This window comes from Pongo abelii, chromosome 2, assembly GCF_028885655.2.
Source record: "Pongo abelii isolate AG06213 chromosome 2, NHGRI_mPonAbe1-v2.0_pri, whole genome shotgun sequence".
In the NCBI taxonomy this organism is placed as follows: domain Eukaryota; kingdom Metazoa; phylum Chordata; class Mammalia; order Primates; family Hominidae; genus Pongo; species Pongo abelii.
Genome location: NC_085928.1, coordinates 67,581,938 through 67,604,474, shown reverse-complemented (window position 1 = coordinate 67,604,474; position 22,537 = coordinate 67,581,938). Strand labels below are relative to the sequence as shown.

At 46.7% G+C, this 22,537-nt stretch overlaps 1 protein-coding gene across 5 annotated transcripts in view; it reads left to right on the top strand.

Annotated features, from left to right (window-relative positions):
- The first annotated feature begins 225 nt into the window (after window positions 1-225).
- Window positions 226-22,537, top strand: part of HRH1 (histamine receptor H1) — a 126,750-nt gene continuing 104,438 nt past the window's right edge. Inside the window, exons 1-3 of one of the 5 annotated variants that reach the window (XR_002914470.3) lie at window positions 226-529; window positions 9,896-10,059; window positions 12,716-14,363. The gene's annotated coding sequence lies outside the window, so the exon portion shown is untranslated. Of the gene's footprint in view, window positions 530-9,895; window positions 10,060-12,715; window positions 14,364-17,512; window positions 17,622-22,537 lie in introns of those variants that run through there. The other 4 variants (XM_054551713.2, XM_024245301.3, XM_054551715.2 and 1 more) reach the window with 4 other exon arrangements.

Below are 22,537 nucleotides of genomic sequence, written 5' to 3'. Positions count from 1 at the left end.
CCCAGGGGAGTCATTTCTAGGCACATCTTCTCGGGTGACTCATGAGCACCAAGGCAGGACTGTGTGTCCAAGTTCCTGCACACGCAGAAGCGAGGCTCCTTCCCCTAACCGGAAGGAACCCTTACCGTGCCCCTAGCAAACTCCCAGCTCTTGCCTGACAAGTTACTGCCTAACCCGTGACTTATTTTGGGAATCCCTGACGCATTTCTTTACCGTCCCTCATTTCAGAGCACACCATGCCGGCAGGGCTTGGAGGTGGTATGTGCTGGGAAACTGACCAACAGTTCAGTCAGACTGAGTCACTTCAAGGAGGGGAGTGGAGACAGCAGTGGGTGCCAGATGACACGGAGCTGTCGGCTTCCGTGTGCATTTTCTTTTGACAGTAGCTGTAGAGAAGTTGTCAGCCAGGCAGCCCCCTAATGGGATTTTTCATTTAAGAAAAATCACTCTGCTTGTGCACTGATGGAGAAATGAACTACAAGAAGCAAGCCCTGAGGTCTGGAGGCAGGAAGCTACTGAAACCAGCCAGGTGAGAGGCAATTACCGCCTAGACTCCGCTGGGACGTGGGGAAGAGAATGGAGGGGTGACGGGCTCTGGGGGCTGATTAGATGCTGGGATGATGGTGGACGAGTCACCATGGGCTGAGGTGGCTGATTGGATGCTGGAGTGATAGGGAGGAGTTACTATGGGCTGTGGTGACTGATTGGATGGTGGCACAAGGTGGGAGGAGTCATCATGGGCTGTGATGGCTGATTGGATGGTGGAGTGATGGGGGAGGAGTCCAGTCAGTCCCCAGTGTTCTGGCTTGAGCGTCTGAGTTATTGATTGAGTCCTTCTTGAGGATGGGGAACAGGGACTGGAACGGACCCTGTTATCTTCAGATTCACATCCTCCACGCCTGGCACATAGCAGACCATCTGTAAAGGTACTGAGGTACTAAGTTGTCCTCTTGAGTGAGGCCACTGATACACTTTCTTTTGTTGTGGCGGGAGAGTATCTGGTGCTCTGGCTGAGGAACTAAGGTCCCTACCAGCCCAAAAGGAGCCCCGGTGTAAATTAGAAAAAGGCAGTACCCAGAGAATGGGAGAAAATACTTGCAACTCATATAGTACACCTGATACAGGTGTACTATCCAGAATACACAAGGAACTCTTTTTTTTTTTTTTTTTTAAATACAGAGTCTCGCTCTGTCGTCCAGGCTGGAGTGGAGTGTCATGATCTCTGCTCACTGCAAGCTCCGCCTCCCGGGGTCACGCCATTCTCCAGCCTCAGTCTCCCAAGTAGCTGGGACTACAGGCGCCCGCCACCACGCTTGGCTAATTTTTTTTTTTTTTGTATTTTTAGTAGAGATGGGGTTTCACCGTGTTAGCCAGGATGGTCTCGATCTCCTGACCTTGTGATCCGCCCGCCTCAGCCTCCCAGAGTGCTGGGATTACAGGTGTGAGCCACCGTGCCCAGCCTACACAAGGAACTCTTACAACTCAACACTAAAAAAACAAACAACCCAACCAAAAAATGGGTAAAGGACTTGAACAGACATTTCTCCAAAGATATACAGATGGCCAGCCACAATGAGGTACCACTTCACACTCACTAGGAGGGCTATAAGAAAATGGACAATAACAAATGTTGGCAAGGATGTGAAGACATTGGAGCCCTCAAACATTTCTAGATGGAATGTACCACAGTGCAGTTACTTTGGAAAACAGTTTGGCAAGTTCCTCAAAAAGTTAATCATGGGATTACCACATGATCCAACAAGACCATCCCCTGGTATATACCCAGAAAAATGGAAAACATCTGTTCACACAAAAACTTGTACAAGAATGTTCATAGCTGAATTTTTTTTTTTTTTTTTTTTTTTTTTTGAGTGCAGTGGCACGATCACAGCTCACTCCAGCCTCCATCTCCCAGGCTCAAGCAATCCTCCCACCTTGGCCTCCCAAGTAGCTGGAACTACAAGTGTACACCACCATGTCCACCTAAATTTTTCATTTTTTATAGAGACAGGGTTTTGCCATGTTGCCCAAGCTCCTGGGCACAAACAATCCTCCCACCTCAGCCTCCCAAAGTGCTGGGATTACAGATGTGAGCCACTGTGCCTGGCTATAGCTGCATTATTCTTTTTTTTTTTTTTTTAAGACAGAATTTTGCTCTTGTTGCCCAGGCTAGAGTGCAATGCTGCCATCTCGGCTCACTGCAGCCTCTGCCTCCCAGGTTCAAGTGATTCTCCTGCCTCAGCCTCCCAAGTAGCTGGGATTACAGGCATGCACCACCATGCCCAGCTAATTTTGTATTTTTAGTAGAGACGAGGTTTCACCATGTTGGCCAGGCTGGTTTTGAACCCCTGACTTCAGGTGATCCACCTGCCTCAGCTTCCCAGAGTGCTGGGATTATAGGCGCGAGCTGCCTGCCTTTTTTTTTTTTTTTTTTTTGGCGGAATCTCGCTCTGCTACCCAGGCTGGAGTGCAGTGGTGCAATCTCCGCTCACTGCGACCTCCACCTCCCGGGTTCAAGCAATTCTCCTGCCTCAGCTTCCCAAGTAGCTGGGATTACAGGCACCTGCCACCACACCCAGCTAATTTTTATATATTTAGTAGAGACAAGGTTTCACCATGTTGGCAAAGCTGATCTAGAACTCCTGACCTCAGGTGATCCGCCCGCCTCAGCCTCCCAAAGTGCTGGGATTTCAGGCGTGAGCCACCGTGCCCCACTTATTCTTAACAGCCAGTGGATATAACCCATATGTCCATCAACTCACGAAGGGATACACAAATTGTGGAATATTCACACAATGCAATGTTATTCAGCCATAAAAAGGAATGAAGTACAGACCCATACCACAACATGGGTAAAACTTGAAAAGTTTTAATGCCAAATGAAAGAAAACAGTCACAAAAGACAGCAAATTATAGAACTCCATTCATATGAAAGCTCAGATTCATGGCTGCCAAGAGATGGGGAAAGGGGGGAATTAGGAGTTGTGGAGTTGTTTTTTGGGATGATGGAAATGTTCCAAAAACTGATAGTGGTGATGGTTGCACAACATTGTGACTCTACTAAAACCACTGAACTTTATACTTTAAAGTGGTTTAAATGGTAGATTCTATGTTATGTGAATTTTAGCTCATAAAAAAAATTTTTTTTAAGAAAAGAAAAAGGAAGCATTCCCTCTGGGCAGGTGCAGCCTTGCAGGCACATGGCTTAGTAAACAAAGGGCAGTCCGGATTTCAGTCCCTTTTGGCATAGTGCCCATGTACAGTGAACGACCCGCGCAGCTGTTCTTAGCTGCCCTGCAATGGGACATAAAAGCTTCTGCCCACATCTGGACCTCTATCCACCCCATCTGACAGAGAGAAGTAGTGAAGATTGAATGCATTTGCTAAGGCTGGATGAAACCCCGCCCCTCCCCCAAGGAGAACTAAATCACAGGAATGATTTTCACCCAAGAAGCAAAATAAGCGCCTTCTTCCCTCCTTAGGCATGGGAGTTGACTTTGGCCCCAATACCAAGACCTCTCATTCTGCACACACCCTCCAGCTGCAATTCCACCTGACACACCAAGCCTCTTCCACACGCCCAGGCTTGCTCATTCTTTCCACTCCAGCTATGTTCGCCTCTTTGCCCTCATACACCCTGGGAGCCCCTAGGGACTCACTGTGTTTCCTTTCAAACCCTCCCAGGCACGATCCTCTCCCCGAAGCCACTTCCCCATTCTCAGAACCCTGCTCCCGGGTGACCTCTTCCTGGAACCTCCCTCAGAGGAGCCCTGCCTACCTCCTGTCATACCCTTAGCACTTGTAAAAACACCCAGTTACTGGGTTTTACCTGAACTCTGCCACTTCTAGGCTGCTTGGCTCTGCAAGAATCACACAACTTCCCTGGCCTCAGTGTCCCCATCTGTAAAGTGTACAGGGCCACGCTTACCTGCCAGGTGTGATTCCATGGAATTAGGGATGTATAAGGCTTTGTAAGTGCAAAGTGCCAAGCCCTTAAGATGGGTTGTTGCTTTTCATTATTACTGTACAGGCCTGTGTGTGTTTCTGTGCAGAGAAATACCACACATTATGCGTAAGCATCTGAACTTTCTCCCCTTGATTAAGCAGGTGCTCAAGGGCAGGGAAAGTGTTTGCTGCCTTTGGAGTGTACCCTCTGTCATCCCAAGCTATGAGGCCCAAGTAGAAGCCAGAATCCAAAATTCCTCTCCCTCTCCCCATCCTGGGATCTCAGAGGCATATTTTGCCTAGAGTCATAGGTTTTTGAGCTTCTGTCTCTCAGATCTGACCATAAAACCCTTAAAGTCAGGGACTCTGCAGGGAAGAGACTTCACTCATTCTGAACCTCAGTTTCTTTGTCTGTAAAATGGGGATAATAAACATACCTATCTCACAGCATTACTGGAAGGGTTAAATGAAAAATCACACACTATGCTCCCAATAAACATCAGTAATGAATACAAGGGTGATGTATTCATCATCTATTGCTGCATAATGAATCACCCCAACATGTAGTGGCTTAAAACAACAATAATAATTTATTATCTTTCATAATTTGGGGGGTCAGGATTTCAGGAGCAGCTTAGCTGGGCAGTTTTAGCCTGCTGTCTCTCATGAGGCTGGGGCTTCAGTCATCTGAAGGCTTGACTTGGCTGGAGGATCCACTTCCAGTTGGTTCACTCACATGTCCCAAGCTGATGTTGGCTGTTGGTGGGAGGCATTGGTTCTCCTTCAAATGAGCCTCTCCACAGAGCTTCTTGAGTGTCCTCACAACATGGCAGCTGGCTTCCCCCAGTAGGTGATATAAGAGACCAAAGTGGAAGCCACACTATCTTTCATGATCTAGATTGAGAAGTCACATACTGTCACTTCTGCAGTATTCTATTGGTCATAGAAATCAGCCCTAATTCCGTGTGGGTTACCCAAGAACATGAATACCAGAAAGTGTCAGGGCCATCCTGGACACAAATTATCCTAGATGATGCTATGTACATTCTTCATCTGTTATCACATGTAGGGCAACTAGAAAGTGACATAGCCAAGATTTGAATTCATGTCTGCCTAGCTCTTGTTCCCAGCTCTTAACACAGCCCTGTGTTGTTATCCACTATCTTCATGCACGCAAAATCTTACTCTTTCGACAAGCCTTGTCTGAGCACCAAATGTACTAGATATGGGTAATGCCCTCTGCCCTCAAGTACCCCTTGGTCTACAAGGTATGTGGGTGGCAGAGCTAGACCAGGTCCCAAGTTCCCTGGCTTCTAGTTCACTGCTCTTTCTACCCTGGCATATGCACCAGAGGGAAAATCAGCAAAGACTGGCAGCCCCTTTGGCAGAAAAAGGTGGAAGAGAATTGCGGAAAATGAACTGACCTTAGAGGCAGGAGTCCTGGAGCCTAGGTCTGTCTCTGACATTGATTTGTAGGACACCTTTGACAAGTCCCTTCTCTTCTCTGGGCCCAGCTGCCTTATTTGCAGAATTGCCTAAGGACTTTGCCTATGCAGATAGTTCATTCAATTACCATTTATTGAGGACCTACTCTGGGCCAGTCACTGCTCTAAGTGCTGGGGGTACAGTGAGGAACAAGATAGAAACCCTGTGTTTGAGTCATTTGCATTCAAATGGAGGCTTAGACGCAATAAACAAGTAAACAAAGAAAAAAGACAATCAGAGACAGCAGTGAGGACTAAGAAGGCCAAGTGATAGGCAGGAGCACTACCCTTACCCAGGAAAGTCTTCTCCAATGAGCCACAAGTGAGCAAAGATTGAATGATGAAGCCAGGCATGGTGGCTCATGCCTGTAATTCCAGCACTTTGGGAGGCCAAGACGGGCGGATCACGAGGTCAGGAGTTCAAGACCAGCTTGGCTAACACAGTGAAACCCTGTCTCTACCAAAAATACAAAAAATTAGGTGGGCATGGTGGCAGGTGCCTGTAATCCCAGCTACCTGGGAGGCTGAGGCAGGAGAATTGCTTGAACCAGGTAGGTGGAGGTTGCAGTGTGCTGAGATCACGCCACTGCACTCCAGCCTGGGCAACAGAGCAAGACTCTGTCTTAAAAAAATAAAAGATTGAATGATGATGAGGTGTCCGTGGCAAGATCTGGGGGATGAGTGTCCCAGGCATAGAGAACAGTGAGTGCAAAGGCCCCAAGACAGGACAAAAGCTTGCTGTGTTTGCAGGGCTGCAAAGAGCTGGAGGACAGTGGGCCCAGGGAAGAGCGAAAGGAGGTGAGGACAGAGGGGACACAGGGGTCAGATGATGTGAAGCCTTGTAGGCCACAGGGAGGTGTGTGGAGTTGCTTCTAAGTGGGGCGTTTCTAAGTGGGGTGCTATTAAGTTGCTTATAAGTGGGGTGAGAAGTCTCTGTAGGGTTTTCAGTAAGAGTGATCTGATGTGTGTCCACAGGGCCCTCAACCTGCTGTGTGGAGAGTGGGTTGCAGAAGGCAAGGGTCTTGGTTCTTTTTGGTCAAGACCTGCAGATGTCCCAGCCTGAGAAGGCTTGTATGACTTGGGGCAGGAGAAGGGAGGGACATTACCACCCTGTATTACTGGGACAGTTCACCAGTCCCTGAGCTCACCATCTATCCAACTCCTGAGAAAGCTGATGGGAAAAACAACATGGAGTTCTCACCCCAGAAGCGATTCCTTAAATTCCCCACGAAGTTTTCCCAAACATCCCTGGAACTTCCAGATGCCTATTCTAGTCCACAGGTTCATTGGTTGGGTTAATCCAAACTCACCCTGGCATTCCAGGCCTGCCTGGTCTAACCCCTCCAGTCTCCCTTGTAGAGGAGTAGATGAATGGTGACCCCTGGTCTGGTCCCTGCCAATGAGTCTGCCTGGAAGACTCATCTCCCCCACATTCTCCAGTGTGGTCAGGCCAACCTGACTACCCACCATCCCCTGAGTGTTTCCTTTTCTTTCCTGCCTCCAAGGGTTTGCTTGTGCTGTTCTCTCCTCCTGAAACACATCCTCCCACTTCAAACCAGATCTTTTTTAGGTATCTTCAAGCTCCATCCCAAAATGCATGTCCTCCATGAAAAGACATTTTTCAAAAGATATACAAGTGGCCAAAAAACATATGAAAAAAATGCTTACCATCACTAATCATCAGAGAAATGCAAACTGAAACCATAATGAGATGTCATCTTACACCAGTCAGAATGACTATTGCTAAAAAGTCAAAAACCAACAGATGATGGTAGGGATGCAGAAAAAGGGGACCACTTACACAATGTTGGTGGGAATGTAAATCAGTACAACCTCTATGGAAACCAGTATGGAGATTTCTCAAACAACTAAAAATAGAACTACCCTTTGATCCAGCAATCTCACTACTGAGTATCTACCCAGAGGAAAATAAATTGTTGTATCAAAAAGACACCTGCACGCGTATGTTTATTGCAGCACTGTTCACAACAGCAAAATCATAGAATCAAACTAAGTGTCCATCAATGGAAAATTGGTCTAAAAATGCGATATGTATATGAGTGTGTGTGTGTGTGTGTATATATATACATACACATATATACACACACACACATATATACACACACACACATATACACACACACACACACACACGCCACACACATACATACACATCATGGAATACTACTCAGCCATGTCAAAGAATAAAATCATGTCTTTTGCAGCAACTTCAAGCTGGAACAAGAGGCCATTATCACATGTCCTACAGCCCAGGGATGGGGTCACCACCACTTTAGCTACATAGCCTGAGAACAGGGAGGAGCAGGTCTTCCTGGGACAGAGTTCTGACTAAAGCAAAAGCAGAAGCAGGAGCCAAACAGAGAAAAACAACATCTGGCCAACCGCGACAACACTTATAAATGTAGCTCTTCCTGAATTGCTTGAACCTGGGAGGCAGAGGTTGCAGTGAGCCAAGATCATGCCACTGCACTCCAGCCTGGGTGACAGAGTGAGACTCCATCTCAAAAAATATAAAATAAATAAATAAATAAATAAATAAATGTAGCACTTCCTATCTTTTTCTCAGTAAATAGCTCCACCTTGCCATGAAAGGCAAGAACCCATGAGTTTCCTTAATGATTTCCTCTCCTGTCCTGCTATATTGCTGGTTACCAAAGTCTTCCTCCTAAGTATCTCTGGAAGCTCTTCTCCCAGCCCCAATCCCCATGGCTGCTGTGCTAGTTCAGGCCACATACCCCATCTGTGGATTACTGCAACCACCTCTAAACCGCCTTCCTCCCTTCCTCCAGAGTGGCCTCCTTAAAGTCCAACTCCAATCACAACTCTTCAGAGCCTCCCTTGGGCCTCCCTTTGGCTTGTGAGGCTGTCAGATCTGACTCCCATTGACATCTGTGGCTTCGTCGTTTGTCCTTTCCCCACACCCTCCTTCTCTCAGTCAACTTCTTTTGGGATGCTATGAGTGCCCTTGCATGCTGTTCCTTGAGCCTGGAATGCCCTTAGCCTTCTCTTTGCTTGACTTTCAGTACAGGTCCTTCAATGTTTAGCTATAACCTTTCACAGGAAGCCCTCCTTGAGTGTTTCTCTGTCCCTACTGCACCCCACACACTGTGTGTCTAATGCCTTTTCCAGGCTCTCATAGTAGGGCTGCCTGCTTGCCTCTATATCTCATCTAAGGTGAGATATTGTTTTTGAAATGTTTGCCTCTGTGTTTTTTTAAGGAAAATGAGATTTTTTAAATTGAGGGACAATTTGCATATGGTAAAATGTATAAATATTAAATGTAAAGTTCAATGAATTTTTGCCTATCTATACATCTGTGTAACCATCCCAAAGATCAAAGTATAGAATTTTTCCAGAACTCCCTTCTCAGTCAGTAACAGTACCCCTCCTTCTCCTCCAGAGGTAACCACTTCTAAAATCATAGATCAATTTTACTAATTATTTAGATAACTTCATATGAATAGAATGATATGTTTACTTTTTTGTGTTTATAATTATCAAAGTAGTGATTTTTACTTTCTTTCATGTTGTTGTAGGCAGTAATAGTTAGTCTACCTCACTGCTGTAGAGTATCCCACAGTATGAATTTATTCAGGCTTCTATTGGTGAATATTTAGGTTGTTTGCAGTTTGGGCTATTATCAACAATGCTGTTCTGATTTATGTACAGTCTTTTGTGGGTATGTATTTTCATTGCTCTTGGAGACATGACTTAGAGTGGAATTTCTGGATCATAGGGTAGATTTATGTTTATTAAAGTTGCCAAGGAGTTTTCCAAGGGATCGGTATCATTTTGCATTCCCATCAGACACGTATGGAGTTCCAGTGGCTCCACATCCTGTCCTACACTTGATGTTGTCAGTCTTTTACATTTCATCCATTCTGGAGGAGACATGGAAGGAGCTCATTGGGTTAATTTTCATTCTTGATGATTTCTGTTACCCAGGAGACTTACCTCCCCCTATTTTAGGCTATTGTCTTGAGGCTACTGTCCTTTTCTGGCTTTGTAGAAAAAGAAAAACCAGAGTCTTTTCCAGGCTTTTGAGTTTCAAAAGACTAGCATCTCAGGGGCAACAAGAAAAGGATCTTGTGCATTGATGAGATGGTCCCTATGGGGAAATGCAAGGGATTTAGGAGCAAGGCTCTGCCCCCCTGAAACTAAAGAAGTGTTTCCAGACAAGAATGAGGGAGAGAGCTGGAGCAGCCACAAGGGATGGGAGTAGGGTGCAGGTCCCCGAGGTAGGAGGCACCTGAACCTGCTCCTTCTCTAGGCATGGTCCTGAGCTTGGAGACAGAAACCAAAATTCCCAAAGGAGTTTGAGAAAATTAAATGTAGAAAGCACCTGAGCACTTCCTAGGCAGAAACTCTAGAGGAGAAATGAATGGGTGTTTGGGGGTGGGCAGAAGAACCTCATATGTCTACCAGAATTCTCTGTGTCCTGGCAGCCGTGGCAGCTGATCAAACATTCCTGTGCACTTGAAAGGGGCTCTGGAAGCAGCTGAGAGAGGGAATGAGACCTAAGAATAAGGGACAACTCAGCAGTGACCTGTGTGGATGGGTGGCCCCTCCTCAGATAGGAATGAAGATGTCTCAACAAATGATAGTGTGGGTAAGTGATGATAAACCCCAAAGAAATAGGAAAAACTTGACTTGCCAAAGGTTAAGGTTTCCTCATGTGTGATGGGAGATCTTAGCAGAGACTGAGTTCACTTACCAGGAAAGTTACCATTCTCACTCACCTGAGTTTGCAGACTGAAATTGGACCATGGTCCCACTTTTCACACTGTACTATGCTTATTTGTTTTCCTGTTCTCTTCTTGAGACTCAAGGGCAGGGATAAGGTCTGATTCTTCCTGGAATCGGCAACCTCCTGACCCAGGGCCTGCCACAGAGCAGGGGCTTAATGAGGATTTGTTAAATATTGTTTGTAAGCCCCTTAAAGAAAGGGAGAGAAAGAACCACACGGTTGAGCACCCACTACATCTAGAGTCCTGTGCCTTTTAATACACATTGACCACTCTATGAGATAGGACTATGAACATCCCACTTTATAGATAAGCACATAACAGCCAGTATTTACTCATTTACTAAGGACCCACAATATGCCATGAAGCGGACAAGAATATGCCCTCAAGATATTCCAGCTGAGGAGAAAGATATCCAAATAAGCTACCTCAGCTATGATATGAGGTCAATACTAAAACAACGATGCGACAAGACTGCGATCCCATTCCGGTAGGTGTAGGAAAAAAAAAAAAGACTATGGTTTGCCTCTTAATAACCAGTCTCTCAATATCATTGTTCTAGGCACGTTACATGTATTAACTCATAAGATCCTCACTACAACCAGATGAAGCTGATACTATTATTATCCCCATTTTACAGTTGGAGAAACTGATGTGTAGAGTGGTGAAATGACTTTCTAAATATCATGATGGACTTTAAGCCCAGGCTGTTTGATTCTAATGCCCATGTTCCTTATTCCAGCCCTGTTTCCACACTCCCTGCCTGGTCCACTCTGTTTGAAACTCTCTTCTGGCCAGGTGTGGTGGCTCACGCCTGTAATCCCAGCACCTTGGGAAGCTGAGGTGGGTGGATCACGAAGTCAAGTGATCAAGACCATCCTGGCCAACATGGTGAAACTCTGTCTCTACTAAAAATACAAAAATTAGCTGGGCATGGTGGTGCACACCTGTAGTCCCAGCTACTCAAGAGGCTGAGGCAGGAGAAACACTTGAACCCGGGAGGCAGAGGTTGCAGTGAGCTGAGATTGTGCCACTGCACTCCGGCCTAGCAACAGAGTGAGACTCTGTCAAAAAAAAAAAAAGAAAGAAAGAAAAGAAACTCTTCCTTCTCAATCCTGCCCATCTCACTGACTAACTCTTCACAACCTTCACATCACCTCTGACTTCCTCAATGCCCAAGAGTGGGAGATATTCACTCCTCCCTACCTTCACCACTGTTCCCATAGCACTTTATTTTTAGGATTCATATAAGTTAGGATCTGGTTTATCTGCATGTAAGAGAACATCCAAAACATCAGTAACATATGCAAGACAGAAGTGTCTTTATCATGTAAAAAAAAAAGTATGGAAATAGACAACCCAGGGCTAATATAGCAGCTCCATGGTGTCAGCGACTGAGGTTATTTCATCTTGCTGCTCCATCATCTCAGTACATGGTTCCTTTCCAAGGTGACACAAATGTGACTCAAAATGGCTACCAAAGCTCCAGGCATTACATCTACATTCCAAGCAGCAGAAAAAAAGAAAGGAGAGTTTCCTTGTTCCCTTTAAAGAAACTTCCCAGAAATCATCACAACACTTCCCCTCAGATCTCCTTGGCCAGAATTTGGTCACGTGGCTACACCTTGCTACAAGGGAGGCTGGGAAATATAATATTTTAGTTGGATATTGAGAGAATAGTTATTAAGAGACAAACCACAGTCTTTTTTTGTTTGTTTGTTTTTTGTTTTTTGCCACACCAGCTGGAATGGGATCACAGTCTTGTCACATCATTATTTTGGCACTGATCTCATATCACAGCTGAGATAGCTTATTTGAATATCTTTCTCCTCAACTGGAATATCTTGAGAGCAGATCCTTGTCCTCTTCATCCTCATATCCCAAAGGCTAGCACAAGTTGTAGACACTTGAGATAGAGTGACTAGGTGTTATGTTGCTTTGCATGCTCTGTGGTCAATAGCACGGTTCTCTGCCCATAGCAGGCCTCCAAAAATTGTTCAACTGAAATAAATTTAAATGTTCTTGACCTCAGTTTCCCCATTTGTAACACAGGTATAAATGGCCACAAAGGTCAACCCAGTTTGGGTATTCTTAGTATCTATTATATAAAATTTGCAAACTATATATATATTTTTAAAAACTAACCAGAGATAGCCACTGTGTATAGCTTTTGCTCTCTCTTATTTCTTCTGCATAAACACATATACATGCTTTGCATATAAATAGAAGTTCACTGTACATACCATTTTATAATCAGCCATTTTCACTTAATAACACAGGAAGAGACTTTTGCTTTTGCCTATGAAAAAACTAGCTTGTGAAGATCAATCTTCTCCATAAACAATTAGAAAACCTGGGTAGAATTGTTCAAAGAAAATAAAAATCTGTTAGAAGGCACGAAAGAGCTATCCAGGAAGCCAGAACTTGAGGGATCAAGATCTCAGGGTGAAGAGAAATGCATGGAGCAGGGGCCTGACATTCTATGTGCTCTTTTCCATGAATTTGCCAATTCATAAACAGCTAAACGGAGAGACGGAGAAGCTGAGAAGAAACCAAATGCTAAGAAGCAGAGAAGCTGAGCAGAACTTTCAGCAGTCTCACAGGACACGAAAGACAAACAGAATTTATGCTGAACACATTTCTGAGCCATTACATGTTCTCCTACAATGTATATGAACATTCACTAAAGCTCAAAGACTATCCATATGGAGAATTCCTGGAAAGAACTCCAGAAATAATGAAACCAAACATCTAGCAATAGAAACCCAGAGACACTGAGTGACTTGCCTAGGACCACAGAGCCAATTGGTCCAGCCTCCTGGTCCAGTCTTCATTCACTGCAGTGCTCTGCAGCTGTGGCTTCTGCTCCCAGCATTCACCTCCCCATTTCTCCCCACACATCCTTGCCAGAGAGAAAGATCAACTTAATTTCACTTCTCACTGTGATCTTTTAATAAATGAAAGTGCCTTTCTGAAAGGAAATCAAACACAAATCCTTTTATAAAAATTACTGGTCATTTTTTCTAATTGCCAAAGTAATACAAATTTGCTAAAGAAATGTTAGAAAATACAGATAAGTAAAAGCAAGCAGAAACCAAAACTCTGGAGCTGAATTACAGCCAAGTTGAAAATGGTCCATTTTGATCACTCTAAATAACATGCTGGCCCCTTGGCCACTTTGGTCCTGAAGGATGCACTTTGACTCTCACAAAGTAAGCAGGAAACAAATCAAGAGAAGGGCCATCCTGCCCACTTGGGGCGGCTGCATGAGAAAGAGCCATTTGGATTTCTCAGCACCCAGAGGGTGCAGTCCCCAGAGGAGACGGCTGACTCCATGATGCGATGGGTGGAGAGCTGGACCAGGCTCCCTGCCTGGACATCTCAGTCCACAGCTTGTTGCACAGCCTGGGAGCCCAATGTAGTGACACTCATTTCCTCTGGACCTTAAGGGCTTTGTGATTTTCCCATCTCCTCTGTGCAAATGCAAAGATGACTCCCTTGGCTAGTGGAGGATTTAAAGTTATCAGCGAAGACTTTAACTGGAACTTGTTTCAGAGTTCGGGGACATGGGTTCTGTGGCTAATTAACTGGGCAACTTGGGCAAGTAACTTCCTCTCCCTGGGCCTTCCTCGATTTCCCCATGTGAACAAGGAAGCAGTTGGGCTGGATTTGGTTAGCCATGATTCCTGTTTCCTAGAGGAGGGAAGAAGGAAGGGGATTTGGTTACTGAGCATCTACCAGAGCCAAGCACCGTGCTGAGCACTTTGCCTGCATGAGCTTATCTAATCCTGACAACAGCACTGTGAGGGAGAGGACATCTGTGTTCTTGCCTGTCCAGAACCCCTGTTATTCTGCTAATAGCACCTCGATTTTCTTTTAAGGAACCATCTCTCACCCACTCCTAGTTCCAGTGGCCTACAGCAGGCTGACTCTACCCCTTGACTTCAGATACAGGCATGTGACTCAGGCTTAGCCAACCAAAACAACTATAATGGTTTCAGGACTGGGCATGTGATCCAGGCCAAGCCAATTGGAGTCAACCCTGGGATTTTTGCTGGAAATATTTGGAAAGACGTGATCTCTTTGCCTTGAGGTTGTTTAGCCATTTCCACCTCCCTATGGAAAGAGCCAGCCTGCTAATAAAAGTGGCACATATGTATAAAATAAAGCTGACAGAAAAGAAAACAGAGTCAAGACAGAGGGAGACAGATTTATGACAATTACCTTTAAGCCTCTGAAGCATCTGAATCCAGGCCTACCTCCTAAACTTTTTCATTCAAGAACACTTTATAACCAAAGCCGGTTATAATTGGGTTTAAGTTACCTCTATCAAAAGAAACATCATGAAAATTCTTTTTTTTTTTTGTGGGGGGTGGTGGAGGGTACAGGGTCTTGGTCTGTGGTCCAGGCTGAAATGAAGTGTTCAATCATAGCTCACTGCAGCCTTGATCCCCTGGGCTCAAGCAATCCTCCCTCCTGAGCCTCCTGAGTAGCTGGGACTACAGGCTCACACCGCCACGCCCAGCTAATTTATTTATTTTTTGTAGAGACAAGGTCTCCTCCCCGTGTTTCCCAGCCTAGTCTCAAACTCCTGAGCTCAAGTGATCCTCCCACCTTGGCCTCCCCAATCCTACCTGGGGATTACAGGGGCGAGCCACCATGCCCGGCCCATCACTAAAATTCTGGGTGTGACAAAGGCATTACTATTCTTATTTTACATACAGATGAGGAAACTGAGGCTCAGAGAAGCAAAGTAAACACAGAGCTAGTAAGTGGCAGAGCAGGTATTTTTAATCTACTTATTTCTTCTCATTGCCTTCAGCCTCTACTCAGGCATTGAGGTTGTCCCTTTTTTCTGCTTCTTCCACAAAGCAAAGAAGTAGGAGTGGGGCTGTGGGTCCAGACTGCTCCAGGCTCCAGATCTGGCTCAGCTGCTTCCCACCTGTCTGATCTTGGGAAGACTTACTAGCTGTATACTCTGAACAAGCTCCTTCATCTCTTTGTTTTCTCATTTGCAAAACGGGATGACAACAGTACCTACCTCATGGGATTGTGAGGAATTGGTGCATTATTTAATTATGTAAAGCTCTTAAATCAAGCCTGACACCCAGTACGCAGTAAGCATGGGGCTGTTACTTTTCTGCTGCGGCCTGTATGTTGTTAGTAAGTTGATTGTGCCCTCCTGCTCCCCAACCCCTCATACAGCCTGGGGTACCTCCTGATCTGTCAGTTCCAAATGCCACAGCAAAACAACCCACACTCTGCTAACCAGGGGCTTGAAATCATGTCTAACATGTTGTTTCTAAGATGCTGATTTTTCTAAAAGTGCTGATCACCATGGGTTTAGCAGGCCTAAAACTAGCCCAGGAAGTGAAACTTTGGGGAGGAATTCCAAATAACCAAGCCTTTGCTGAAATGCAGAATGGAGAGAGGAGGGATGAAAGTGGACGCAGCCATTTCCCAGGCTTCCCCCACCAGCCCTGCCCCCATCCCCCCTCCCACCTCTATCCCCCGCTTACCTCCCTTAAGCCCCACAGCTATAGAGAGAGGAAATGTATTTCCTTTAGAGTTTATAACAGTTGCTATCCTGAGTGCTAACTCAGTTCCAAAGGGTGCATTAGTCTGGTAAAGTGTAAAATATGGAGGCCCTGGAGAATCACCAGGGAGTGGGAGAGGGCTTTCGTGGATCCAGGGTGAGTCTTGGCTGTGGGGTTGTGCTAATGTGCAGAGAGCTGGCCAGAAAAACAAATGGGACATCCCTGACTTCTCGAATCCATAATGCCCAGGACAGTGACATGGCCTGCCACTATCCCAAGGCCAAAGTCTCATATCACTGGGCATCACAAGGGCGTTTAATCCCCACCTTGCAGATGGGATCAGTGGTCTCTGAGCTACCATTTATGGAGCATTAAGCCCTTTATAGAAATGGCATCATGAAACTTTCCAGCAGCCCCACAGAGATGAAGTTATAACAGGACCTTGGACCTTGGGGCCAGGCTGTGTAGGGTGGATCCTCAGTTCTCCTACATGTGACCTCGTGCAAGTTACTCAATCTCTCTGTGCCTTCATTTTCTCATCTGTAAAACAGGGATAATAATAGTTCCTACCTACTAGGACCTATTATTGTTGTGAGGATTAAATGAGTAAGCACCTGTAGCACTTAGAAGAGCATCTGGCACAATGGCCTCTGTCTTTATGAACCCTTGTGTTACCGACATGGGCCCTGAGGCCAGGAAAAAGGACCATGGACCTACCATATACAGCTTGTGAAGCTGAGCCTCAGACCCAGCTCTGTGTGGTCTACAACCAGGTCTGGTGGAACTGCTCCTACCGGGAGGAGGCTAAAATACCCCTCTGACCCCCACCCCCACACCCCAACCCACCATGTCCCACCTTCTCAAACAGCCTCCTCTCCCTGTGAGCTTAGGTGGTCCCTTAGAAAGTGCTGGGGTAAAATCTGAAATCATAACTGTTCAAAGGTTCAAATGGAGTTTTCCCGGCACTGAGAAGGGAGAAAAAACTCGACCTCTCTCTCTCCCAGCTCTGGAAATGAAGGCAGCCAGGAAGAATCCACAAGCTCCCAGAGCCAGGGACAGAGGTTCCCGGGGACCTGCAGAGGGGCCTCACCCCCACCCCACTCCTCCCCTTGCTGCTCGGGGTGGCACAGGATGCTAATTAAAACACATCCTATTTTGAAATGTGGGCTCATTCATCAGGACGGGCTAGGGAGAAACAGAAGAGAGGTGTGAGGTTGTAGACTCTGGGGTCTCTTTAGTTCCCGAAACCTCTAGGGGTAGGGTCCCTATCTGTCAGTCTTGTTCCACCTCTGTCTGACTTTGCCTTTTTCGATTTTGTCGCCCCTAGCAGGAATGAGGGACGCAGGTATCACTATTTGTCTTTTTCAATCTATCTGTGATTGACTCTGCCAAACATCGTTTCATCTCTATTTCCATCTGTGCCTCTTTGTCTTGATTTATCTCTGTCTGTCGTTTTGTGTGCCCGCAGGTGCGTGGGTGGGGGTGGAGTTGTCTCACCAAGGTTCTGACCCTTCTGCCACCCCTCTTTCCAAACCCAAGGAGCAGTCTGCCTCACAGAGCCCGAGCCCGGGTACCCAGCGGGAGCAGCTCCAAACCTGGGGCGCGAGCTGGGAGAGGGTGTCCGAGCGAGAGGCGCGCCCCTAGCGCCCCCTCTCTCCGCGGGGGCGGCCCTGGGCTCGTGGAACCGGGTGCGGGGGCGCTGCAGGCCCGCAGGGCCCAGGTCCCCGCCTTCCCCGCTGCTTGCGGGTGGGCCCCTCGAAGCGGCTCCTCCTCCGGCGCCCCGCCTCCCCGAGCGCTCCCCGGCGCCCCTGCCGACGCCCCCGCGGCACACCCAGCAGCTTGGCCGCCGCGGCCACCGCGCCACCAAACTTTCCCCGGAGCCGGCGCCGGTGAGTCGCAGCGGGGCGCGGGCTTGGGCGGGAGCAGGGCCGCCGCGGCGGGGCGAGGCTGCGCGCTGGCCAGGCTGGGTTCCGGGCATCCCTGCAAGGCGGCCGGGAACCCCGGAGCCGGCGGCTTGAGATGGGCGCGCTTGGGTACCCTCGCGACGCGGGTGGCCTGGGGAGGGTGGCGGAGCGCGGCTTGCTCGGTGGCACCGCTCCCCTCTCCACATTGTGGCCCCAGCACTCGACGCGCAGACACCTTTAGCCTCCCCGGGCTTGGGCAGGGTGCGCGCCCTGAGCGTCTGTCTTTGGGCTCGGGCGCGCAGAGGGGGAGCCTCGTTTTCTTTGAGCCTCCCCAGGGTCTGAGTTTGCTGCTAACCGTAGTGCCAGCCAGTTGAGTGCGTTCTCTGTGCCAGGCTTTGGGCATCCATTATCTGTTGCAATATTGTTATACTCATTTTACAGAGGAGGAAACTGAGGCTCGGGGAGGGAAAGTTGTTCCCAGGAGCATCAGCTGGTTAAGGGGAGAGAGTCAGGGTTTTGCTCGGAGTCATCCTGATCCAAATCACTTGAATACACTGAGGTAAGCCCCAGGCTCAGCGTCACCTGGAGTCGGGGGTGGGAAGTGTCCGGACCACCACCCGCCCTTCCCTTGCAGTTTGGCTGCAGCTGGGGGTGTGGAGCAAGAGGCGGATCGCCTCCTCCTCATTGTACCGAGAGAGGAGGATGCTTTGGGAAAATGAGTGGATATTATGGCCAGGGAGTGGATTCTGGTGACAGAAAAGCATCGGGGCTGCTCTTTCAGAGATCAGATTCTAGAAGTTGCTCTGTTTTTCTCGAAGGAGCCCAGGAAGCCAGGAGCAGGAGCTGGAGTACAGCAGCTCCTCAAGGAAGTCACGTCTCCTGCTCTGCTACCCCACCCCCAGCCCCCAGTCCTCCATGAGGATTCCACCTCTTCCCTCCTAATTCCCTGATCCCTCTGAGGTGTCCGCTTGCCTGGCAGCTGGTAGTGCAGAGATGTTCCAGGCAGAGTGGCTGTCCTCCGGCAGAGGGCTCCCACCTCAGTCTGGAGCAGACAGGACGAGGCAGGCTGGGAGTCCTGGTGAACAAGGTTTTCAGGCTGGAAGGTGCCTGAATAACTCATTTCATGGTTGGGGGGCCAGAAACCTGTGACAGGAGCACAGACGGAGTGTGTCCCTGGAGCATGAAGGAGAGGGGAATTGAGGGTCTTATAGGAAGAGTCTTGGAGGCAAACAGAAACCAGCAGAGACTGGGAGAGAGGGAGGGTGGACACATGAGAGCATCATTATTCATTATCCCATCACAGCATTCCTGGAAGGTTAAGTACTATTATTGAACAGATAGTCTACTGAGGTTCAGAGAGGTAAAGTAATTAGCTTGAGATTGCCCAGCTGGTCCATGGCAGAATTGGGGTTTGAACACCCGTGTTGCCTGACTCCTTCTAGATTATGAATGAAACTGAGGTGGCCGATGGGACCTTAGCTCCTTCTGTGCTTGTGTCTGGCAGCAGCAAAGGATGAATAGAGGAAAGCCAGGCAGCAGGTCCGCTGCTCACAGGAATCCCGGACAGCCCCATGTAAATCCCCGAGTGTGATTCAGGCATTTCTCCTGGTGTGGGGAGAATCTATGGAGAAGGGCAGGGGATGCCTGGCATTGTTTTCGTTTTCAAATGTGACAGAGAATCCCGTGGAGGCAGGAGATGGAGAAGTGCTGCCTGTCCATGATTTCAGGGCTGGGTGGAGGCCGGAGAAGCCTGCCAAGAGACCCTGCACCCCAGAGTGGTTTGGCCAATGCTGGGCTGGGAGTGGTCCTTCCTGACCCTCAGCTGAGTGTCCAAGGGAGGAGGGACTTATACATGAGCCTCCTCCTCTTCTACGCTCTCAGAATTCTGTGTTGGCACTTTCCTCTTCACAATGAAGGAGTGCCTGGCTTTTCCTTAGCAGAGAAAACATATAGCAAAGACATCAAAAGTGTGAGATTCTGGAGCTCACCTATCTGGGTTCAGATCTCAGCACTGTTGCTTATGAGTTTTGTGGCCTTGGTCCAGTTGCTACACGTCTCCGTTCCTTGGTTTCCCCATTTTTAGAATGGGGGTATTCCTGACACCTTCCTCACTGGGTTGGTAAGAGAATTAGGTGTGTTCATGTGCATAAAGCACTTCAGTGGTGCCATGTAATACCTAAAAGTGTTAAGAGTCCATTGTTATTGTTGTTGCTATTAAGGTCAAACAATCCCAGCTCTGTATCCTTTCTCTGCCACCTTCAAATTGCCCAGCCTCTGCAGGCCTCTTGTTTTCTCATCTGTAAAGTGAGAGTAGGTCTGGTTAGATATAGTGTGTGCCCCAAAGTCTTACTGCAGTCTCAAGCTTTAAATAGCCTGAAACTTGAAGTCTCAGTGTGGACCTGTATAAACTTCTGATACTCTGCTAGACACTCAGCAAACGCTGGCCATTGCCACGAGTGTCACTAGTGTGGATGATATTGCTGCTACACAGTGCAGCTTGAACTTTGTACTCTGGCTTTGTTCTGACGAGCATGGATTTGGGACAGTTTTCAATCAGATGTTTTCTAGAGGGACAGAAAGCTTAGGGTTGGAACCCCAGCTCTTGCCCTTAGAACCGAGAGACCTTGGGCATCGGCTTCCTTATCTGCAAAATGGCCATTCGTTCTATTTGCCAGTATCTGTTTCTCAGGATTAATGTCAGGATGGAAATGTGGAGAAAAGAAGGAAAAAAGCGGATGGTATAAATTGCAAAGAATTACATACAATTGTAAGTAATTCTCATTAGCATTCAGGCCGGGAATTAGCTATAATTGCTCCTGATCCAAGATGTTTTATCTGTAAGATGTACCTGGCAGAGGATCATTCAAGCCCCAGTCACCTGCTGCCCTCCCTTTCACAGTGACACTGAGCATTTCTGAATCTCGGGATGTAATTATAATAAAGCTCCCATATCTCATTTATAAGTGACTCACTTCTGCCATTAATGGTTGTAGAGGACTAAGATGCATACTCTTAGGGAACAATGCTGCTGATGCTGTTGGAGGGGGGGCCAGGATGCCTTGCCTCTTTTATGCATTCATCCTCCCTGCTGTAATTCTCCAGTGATAATGCAGGGGGATCACATGGGCCAGGATCGAAGCTGACAGCTCTCAATTTGTGCAACAGCTTGGATGGCAAGGGCCATTGAAACTTGCTGTTGCCAGCAGAATGCATGTTAGAAACTATCACATCCCAACAGAGAAATGAGCAGAAGAGGTTGAGGAAGCTGCCCCTAGGGAGTACTTAAAAGCACAGACTCCAATGTCCAACAGACCTGAGTTTGAATCTTAGTTCTGCCAGTGTATTCGTTGAGGTGTGATTTCTGGCTGTCTTTCCAACCATAATGTCAGCTCTACTAGAGCAGGGAGTACATTTGTTTTATTCACCAGGACATTCACAGCTCCTAGCACGTAGAAGGTATTCATGAATGTCTACGGAATGTATGAATATGTGAATGACAAATTGCTTAATTGGGCCTCAGCTTTCTCATCTGTAAAATGGGGCTAATATAGCACCTTACAGGTTGCTGTGAGGTCTGAATGAAGAAACGTTATGAACAGAATAAACAGTCAGCAATGCCCTTGATGATAAATAGATGGGCATAAGCAAGCAAGTTGGCTTAGTCTGGGACATTTAACTTTTTTCCCACCCTTGGACCAACAAGGGACAAAAATACTAGTTGTAAGAATCTCCTGTATTTATACAGCACTCTGCAAAGTGCTTTCTTATCCATTGACTTCTAACAAGTAGGCGGAAATTATTATCCTTGTTTTATAAGAGAAGAAACAGGCTCAGAGGGGTTGGTTAAATAAGTTACAGAGTTTAGAAGCAGCAGAAATTGGAATATAAATCCAGGTTGCTCTGATTTCTAAATAGCAGCTGTTACACTGAGCTTTCCATTGCCCTCTAGAGGGTGGAAGGTGTAGTATTTAGTCTTCCATGAACATGGTATCTCTCTACTTATTTAGGATATTTTTAACATCTTTAATATCTTGTGGCATGGTTTCCTAATTTTTGTTTTGTGTTTTTTTATATCTTTTGTTATATATATTTCTATTATTTGATAATTTGTATGCTATTATACATTTTTGTTAGAAAAATTCATGTTCTGTTGGTTACTTGTTGGAGAAATATACTTGGCTTTTGCATATTGATTTTGTATCCAGAAATCTTGTTAAACTCTCTTACTAATTCAAAAAAATGTATTTGTAGATTCTTTTGAAAACACCATATACAATTGTAAGAGGTACAAATAACAGTTTTGTTTCTTCCTCTCTAATCCTTGTATTCTTTCCTTTTTATTCTTGCCTTACTACCCTTCTAAGACCTTAGTACAATAATGAATCGAAGAATGGCCGGGCATGGTGACTCGCCTGTAATCCCAGCACTTTGGGAGGCCGAGGTGGGTGGATCACCTGAGGTCGGGAGTTTGAGACCAGCCTGGCCAACATGGCAAAACCTTATCTCTACTAAAACTACAAAAATTAGCCAGGCATGGTGGTGCGTGCCTGTAGTCCCAGCTACTTGGGAGGCTGAGGCAGGAGAATTGCTTGAACCTGGGAGGCAGAGGTTGCAGTGAGCTGAGATTGCACCACTGCACTCCAGCCTGGGTGACAGAGTAAGACTCTGTCTCAAAAAAACAAAACAAAACAAAAAGACACTGGACATCTTACCTTTTGCAGCTCTTATGGAAGAGCTGTCCACATTTGATAATGAGGTATCATGTTTACTCTAGGTTTTTGGTAGATACTCTCTATCAGATTAAAGAAGTTCCTTTCTATTCCCAGTTTGCTGAGTGTTTCTTTTATTTTTAGTTATAAATGGAAATAGAGTTTTAACAGATGCTTGTTCTGCATCTGCCC